Genomic DNA, 8,546 nt, shown 5'->3' on the forward strand with positions numbered 1-8,546 from the left:
CACAGATTAGGTATTTGGTCCTTTGTGATGTTGCCTACTGGAGCATTACTAGTTAATGCATTGATTAGAATACAGGTAAATACTCACAATTCACCTCTACATTAATTACTTGTTTTGATATCTTGTTATGAAGAGAAACAACACAATCTCCCCAGTGGTAGGGATGGGGGAACCTTCTCTCTAAAAACAGATGCATTGGCTGATATCTTTTTGAGTCATAGAGCCACAAGCATCAAGTCAAGGAAGTAATTCTTTCCTTTCTTGTGCTGTGGAATTTCCCCAATATGAAAGCCACAGACACTCACCAGGTGCAAAATCATAGCTGTTAATCCACAATTTGCCACTTCAGACACTGTGCAGTAGAACAGCAGGTCTTCTTTCCCTTTCTGTGAATCATCAACCTGCTGAACAGTGAAATGATCATTTCTATCCATAGAATGACCCAAGATTTCTGTGTTATTTTCCTAAAAGAATATTGCAAATCAACTGCATTTTGTTTATTTCAATTTTATGAGATTGCCATTTTCACTGATCTTCTTTCCATTTTGCTCTGAAGTGAGCTGTTAGGATCTCTTTCATTATCGTGTGAATTCTACACTTACATTTGTAACAAGTGAAAAGAGTTTTCAGTACAGGAAGTATCTCAATTACATTATGTTGACTCAATATTATTACAATTACAGTTCTTTCTTGATGTTTGTCCCTTCCTAGTTGATGCTCTATAATTACAAAACTGCAAAAAGAAATATTTTTATTAAAAGCTTCGATCTATAGTTTGAGAACACTTCATGCCAACCCCTCTCCAAACTGTTCTGAAAAGTCTGCTCAAATTTTGGCATTTGTGATTCCACCATAGCAACTAAGGCAATCCACAACAGCCTAAAACAATCAATATTTGAAATAATGCAAATCTTAACATTCTTATATTTTAAAAAGCCCATCTCAAAATGTTAACAGATCTCTTTAAAAAGTCTAAAATCTGGATCCAGATCTTCATCATTGCTAAAAACAGTTCTTCTGTGGGTCTTACTCAAGTTTACCAATTTTAATTGGAGTCTATTCATCCAATCATCTTTTGGGATATAATTTGTTTGACTGGAAACAATAATGTTCTTCAGTGGAGGAGGTAACGATTATATGCAGTCTCTTAATGCAGATGGGTTAACTGGAGGTATTATAAATATCAAACCATTCAAATTAAACAATTACAACAAAATTAGACGTGTATTAGCTCAATTCAAACTATCCAATGTTTTAAATCAAATTAAATAATTTCAATTTAACAGATGTATAATGGAAGTTCAAATGTAATTATTTAAAATTCGCAGCAAACTATCAATTAACAATTTTAAAAGCTGAAAAGTTACAATGATGAAAACAAAATCCGCATCTTATGGTGGGTGCCATCTGAGGTATTTTATGTAGTGATTCTCTTGCTCCCTCTAATGCCTGTTGTCAGTAGTGCAGTTTGAACTGACAATTCACTTATGTAGTATCGCAGAGGATTAAAAACACATTTCACATTCCTATTTGTCTTAATTGGGCAAAATAAAATGTCTCTAAAGATATGTTGATTATTGGTTAGCTGCTTCCTATACAATAAAGCCAGACTCTTACTTTAAATGACATATCTTGGTCAGCTGATTTTATTCAAGTGCAAGATTTGGCATTATGCAGCATTGTACTCTCAGGTGCATTAAAAAATACATTTTTTTTTACAATGTGGAAGAAATAGAAGTGAAGTGCTTATTGAACGTACATTCCATCCAAATAGGGGAAATAGTGTGGTCAGAGAACAAGTTGACGAGGTACAGAAACCAGTTCCACCCTGAACCCCTTTACTGTCGGCTGTGAAACTACCCTCCCCAGACTCAGGAATTTAGAGATCCTAACTCGAAGCAACTGAAATTCTCAATTTGATTAGAGTTTTCACCCAGTGAACTCTGACAGTTCAAACCATATTGATTTTATCAGACTTGTACAGCTGATAATTTTATATATTCCATACAAGCCACATTTTTAATCTGCTTTAAACTACAGAATACAAAATAACAAATCACAGTATGGTGCAAAACAAAACATTGAAATAATTACCTGACAAAATAGGGTTCTAAGTCTATTCCTAGATGTAGTACACTGCATTGTAATACATTGTCAGCCATCTGGAGAAAAGCAAAATAATGCAGGATGAACATAGAACAATACAACGCAGAACAAGCCCTTTAGCCCTCGATGTTGCGCCAACCTGTGAACTATTCTCAGCTCATTCCCCCTACACTATCATCAGTGTGCTTATCCAAGGATTGTTTAAATCTCCCTAATGTGGCTGAGTTAACTACATTGGCAGATAGGACACTCCCTGCCCTTACCACTCTCTGAGTAAAGAACCTGCCTCTCACATCTGTCTTAAATCTATCATTCCTCAATTTGTAGTTATGCTCCCTCATACAAGCTGATTTTCCTGTCTATCCTATCTAATCCTCTGATCATCTTGTAAGTCTCTATCAAATCCCCTCTTAGCCTTCTTCATTCCAATGAGAACAGACCCAAGTCTCTTAGCCTTTCCTCATAAGACCTTCCCTCCAGACCAGGCAATATCCTGGTAAATCTCCTCTGCATCTTTTCCAATGCCTCCACATCCTTCCCAAAATATGGCGACCAGAACTGTACACAATATTCCAAGTGTGGCCGCATTAGCATTTTGTATAGTTGCAGCATGATATTGTGGCTCCGGAACTCAATCACTGTACCAATAAAACCTAACACACCGGATGCTTTCTTAATAGCACTAATAACCTGGGTGGCAATTTTCAGGGATCTATGTACATGGATGCCAAGATCCCTCTGCACATCCACACTACCAAGAATCTTTCCATTGACCCAGTACTCTGCCTTCCTGTTATTCTTCCCAAAGTGCATCACCTCACATTTAGCTGCACTGAACTCCATTTGCCATCTTTCAGCCCAGTTCTGCAGTTTATCCAAGTCCCCCTGCAACCTGTAACATTCTTCGAAACTGTCCACTACTCCACCAACTTTAGTGTCGTCTGCAAATTTACTAATCCATCTACCTATGCCTGCATCTAAGTCACTTATAAAAATGATAAACAGCAGTGGTCCCAAAACAGGTCCTTGTGGCACACCACTAGTAACTGGACTCCAGGCTGAATATTTTCCATCAACCACCACTTGCTGCCTTATTTCAGAAAGCCAGTTTCTAATTCAAACTGCTAAATCACCCTCAATCCCATGCCTCTGCATTTTCTCCAAAGGCCTATCATGTGGAATCTTATCAAATCTTACCTTATCATTTACTGAAGTCAAATTGTTGCAACATCTATTCCTCACCCTGCTCTATCCATGTCTCCGAATTGGCCACAACATTGAAGTCCCAGGTACCTATCCACGCTGCAAGCTCACCTGCCTTATTTCAGATACTTCTGGCATTGAAGTAGACAGACTTCAAACCAGCTTGCTGTCTGCCAGCACATTCCTGTGACCGTGAAATCCTGTCCCTGTGCTACTTACTTTCATCCTCCTGTGCACTGGAACTACACCTCAGGTTCCCATCCCCCTGCTGAGCTAGCTTAAACCCACCTGAATAGCACCAGCAAATTTCCGACCCAGGATATTAGTACCCCTCTGGTTCAAGTGAAAACCGTCCTGTTTGTACAGGTCCCACCTTCCCAGAATGAGCCCCAATTATCCAAGTACCTGAAACCCTTCCTCCTGCACCATCCTTGCAGCCACATGTTCAGCTGATATCTCTCCCTATTCCTTACCTCATTATCACGTGGCACGGGTAACAAACCAGAGATAACAACCCTGTTTGTTCTACCTCTCAGTTTCCTCCCTATATCCCTGAAATCCTGCCTTGCATCCTTTTTCTACCTATGTCGTTGGTCATAGAAGATCAGTAACATTCTCCATTCCACCAGCAAGAATATCATCTTCCCTCTGATACCCTATTCTCACTACCTGTACAACTGCAGAAATCTCTCATCGAGGCTGATGATCCACTACAATTATTACTGACCACAATATCTTCCCTCACTTGCTGTCAGCTACCCAAACTCAACATCACTATTGTTCCAGATATCCAGATAGGTTTTGTAATACTTTTCCTGCAATTCTGCCACATTTCTTGCCAGAGCCCACCTGTCATTCAGGCCCCTATAAATTTCCACTCCCACTTTGTGATTAGTTAAATGTCAATCATTGCACTACAAATTCTAAAATACAGGAATAGAAAATTGATTCCTGACACAGTTTGGGGTGTAGGGGGATTCCTTCATAAGCGTACTGTTCCCATTGGCAAACTGCAAGTGTACAGTACTTCCAGTCTTTTGCTTATTCCAATTTTCCAAATGATTGAGAATAAAATTTAAAGTGTTAATAGCTACCACACACCTGATTTTGCAGGAAGGAAATTTTGCAATGGTGGAACCCGCCATCAGCTGAAAACATTGCAGCTGCATGTGGTCTATTAAAGAGATTCCTAGTCAAGCTAAGAGGCTCTGATCATGGCCAAAACCCTCCTGCCCAAATCCACTTCTTAAATTTCACTTGTAAATAAATACTTTCCCCTCCAGTGATTTCACTTTATTTATATGTACATCATCATTATTTGTTAAGATTAGCTTAGTCAAAAAGCTAAATGTACTAGCATGGTTCCTGGTTAGCAAACATTATGGGAATTCAGGACATTTTGTTTATTCTAGAAGGCTAAATGTGTTTTTATTGTTCACTCTTTATTGAATATTCATGTTTATGTCCAGTATTGTACTTATCCTTCTTGGGAGCATAGCAAAACTTGCTGACTTAGCTAGCATTTCCTTCTATGAATTGTGACTGATATAATCCAGGATCACTCTTCACAGCAATAACTGCAATTATATTGGTGAACTCCAGGCTCTGCAAGCACTTGCAACCAATACACTAAGATTGACAAACATTTGGACAACCCTGACACTGCACTTTAGGATTCTTAATTTTCCACTTTAACATTGTTTCCACCACATCCATAGTATGACTAAATGGGGTAGCACACTTATAATCAAGCACCACTCTTCCTGGAGTCATCACAGAAGTTGAAGATTTTTTTATGAAGTATGCAGAATTCCCTGATTTTTCTGACTTTTAGACCCAGATTGATGGAAACCATGGACCAGGTTTCTGTGCTTAACAAGAATATATAACAAATAAAAAGATTTGAACCACAGATTAACAATAAGCTGTCCTGAGGAACCTTCTCATAAATTCCCTTCTATGCTCAGACATACAGAAGGGGAAAGATATGGGTCATATTGGCAGAGGGAAAGACTGGGAAGGCAAATAAATAGTCCCTGTCTCCAGAGTTTGCTGAAATTATTTGTGCCAGTCTGTCGATCTTCCTTCTCCTTTCGTCTATTTGCAAGAGGCACAGGGTGACTGATTCCCAATTATAAGGGTCTTAGAATTATAAATTATGTCATAGCTTACAGCTTAAAGTCCAGAATTGTTGAAGGATTGCTCCATGTTTTTAAAAATAAGTAACTTGACACTCATTGTAAGTTCTGTTTACACAACTACTTGTTCAAGCAGTAGTAGGAGTTTAGTTTGCTTATGAGGTAGAAGCAATGGGTGTGTATGAGAAGAGATTTGGCTAGTAACAAGTAATTGATTGGTCTTTGGATCAGTGTTATTGCTGATAAAGGTCTTCTGACTGCCAACGTATGTGACTGATTTCCGGCTAGGGGTGTGAATGTTTTGGCAGGACCTCTGGAGGAAGAGTTGTTTTGCTCTGCAGTTAAAAAAAAGCCTGAATTTGACCAGTTTATTTCTACTTTAATAAGGGTCTTAGAGTTATCAAGTATAAGTCACAGCTTTCAGTAACTATAAACACTAGTTCAAAGACCAATCAATTACTTGTTACTGACCAAATCTCTTCTCATACCATACCCGTTGCCTCTACCCCATAAGCAAACTAAGCTTTCACTACTGCTTGAACAAGTAGTTGTGTAAACAGAACTTACAATGAGTGTCAAGTTACTTATTTTTTTAAATGAAGCAATCCTTCAACAATTCTTGGCTTTAAAAGCAAACAGTTCTTTTCCTATTTGAATCCATAATCACAATTACAATTACAGAAAAATAACAAGATATGGTCTTTGTACTCAAGATTTCAGGCCCTTCAAATGTCATTTTTCTATGCCTCTATTCTCCCCAGAATCCCTCTTCCAATCCTCCATTGCTCAATCACACTCATCATCCCGCCATTGACTCCCAATACCAATCCCAAGCTTCGATGCAAACTGCCATTCTACTGGTTGAATTAAAGAAAAACACTGATCTAAATCCCAACTGTACAAAGCCAATTTATGCATACCACCTTTAAGCAAACACGTGTCAGGTGCCTATAGATTTTCACATGCCACTGACTTCATCTTGAAGGTCAGATGCAATTTTTTAAAAATTAACACTAATTAGCATTCATGGTATGCAAACATATTGCAACGTATTCCAAATATGAGCATTCTGCCAGCATGAAATTTGACACACTGTAGACATACTGCTAACCTTACCTCTCCACCTCAATCCACAAATGGGAAATTAAGGTTTTGCAACCTGCCTAATTTAGCCAACCGACAGACATTTCCTATTCTAGCAGGCTCTATAAAATACCCCCAATGACTATTGTATTGTACAATTCAGCATATTCAAATTCAAAAAATCCAAAAAATGGTAGTTTAGTGACATAGTTAAACTGGATGCTGCAATGGCAAGGAGTGGTTTATCCTGAATTTAAGTAAGATCATATCATGAAGCAGCAACCCACAGTTTCTGGTGATGTAAAACACAACAAAAATAGCTGGAGCAATTTAGTGAACATGACATGCATGCACATCCCACAATGTCCATTTTGTTTATCCAGTATTTCTGGATCGCATTTCTATTTCTCTAATTCTGCTGTTTCCTGTAAAACTAAGAGCCTCCTCACAGGGAACAAGTGGAAGAGTAAAGGGCAATCTAACTGATTACATTTTTCCAAGCAAATTCAATTCAACATGATTAGAGAACAGCAGAGGCTAGGAAATAATTCATCAATCCACCTTTCAGTTGCATCATCAGTAGAGATGAAAAAGGGAAAATGAATGTGCAAAATAATAAATTAATCGGTTAAAAAAACTAAAGGCAACATCTTGTAATCCTGAAGATTCTTAGATTCAGATGCTTTACAACTTTATAAAATGCTATGGTTTTTGCTTTACAAACTGTAATTCAACTCAAAATTAATACATTTTCTGCTCCTTCAGATTGTAAGGTAACCTAATACAATTACAAAAGTGGTTGAAACTTTCTAGGTTAATTGGAATGGCTGCTCCCAAATGTTTGGTAATCCATCAGTGCAGAAATGCAAATAAAGTTTTATATTTATACTTGAATTTTCCATAAGAATTATGGAATTATTTCTGCTCAAATTATTAATTTTGAATGGGAAATAAATCAATGGGACACTTGGCTTCTCAGTTACTTGCCAAGCAACCTGCAATTTTGAATGTGAAAGGAGATCACCACAAACATAAATTACTTCGTATAATTAAAAACAATTTATTTTTATAATGAAATATATAACAATTTTTCAGTGGTAAAGTTCCCAGCAGGTCTATTGCATCTCTGTCTTTTAACCAAGGGTTCAATTAAAGAGATTTTTCACCTAGTTGGGACCTCTGTAGTTGTGTACATGTATGTTTAAGAGGGTGCATCTTAAACTACTGTCAACCACTACCATGTTGACAGGACGTGATGTATTTTGAACACTTGAAAAGGGAGTGGAGGTAGACCATTTGGCCTATCAAGACAGCTCCGCATTTGTACCACAACTTCTAACCAGTCTGTAAAATGCGCAGTATATATTAGATGCATTGTACCTAATTTCTCAGTGACTACTATCAGGATATCATCTTATTTTCAAATAAGATATCCTTATTATTGTTTCTTCGGTCCTTGTGTATAATCAGTATTCTTCTTTTAGATGTAAATATAACACTTCATATAATGCTCTCTCATTCGGTGAGTGCATGTTAAATATAATCATGTAAATTAAAATGAGGCTTTGTTCTGTGTCTTGCCATATACGCTCTTCAAAATCTGGATGCAGGGAAGCCTGTTAGGCTGAGACATTAAGTAGTTATTAGCAGGCACTTGAAGCGAAAATAGGTGAAGAATGGCTCATACTAGCGCTGTCAAAGCACAGCACTGCACAAGAGTTGGTATATTAAATATGGCTGTCTATCATGCAACGTCAGGCCTCCACACTCTGCCAAAGATCTCCAATTCCAAAGTGGCATGACTCAAATAATCCAGGGAGTCCTGCCAACTCCTCAGTCCAGTCAATCAGACATTCCCTGTTGCCTGATAGAACTTTTTTTCTGGAATTTATCCAAAGGGCCAGTTATGGACCAAATTTTATTTGTCTCATGTTGGAGAACAGTAGCAAACCTCACTCTATAGTTAAGGCCCAAGAACAACTTTTATTCAGTCATGGTGTTCATGATAAAATGTCC

Source organism: Hemiscyllium ocellatum, chromosome 37, assembly GCF_020745735.1.
Source record: "Hemiscyllium ocellatum isolate sHemOce1 chromosome 37, sHemOce1.pat.X.cur, whole genome shotgun sequence".
Taxonomy (NCBI): Eukaryota; Metazoa; Chordata; class Chondrichthyes; order Orectolobiformes; family Hemiscylliidae; genus Hemiscyllium; species Hemiscyllium ocellatum.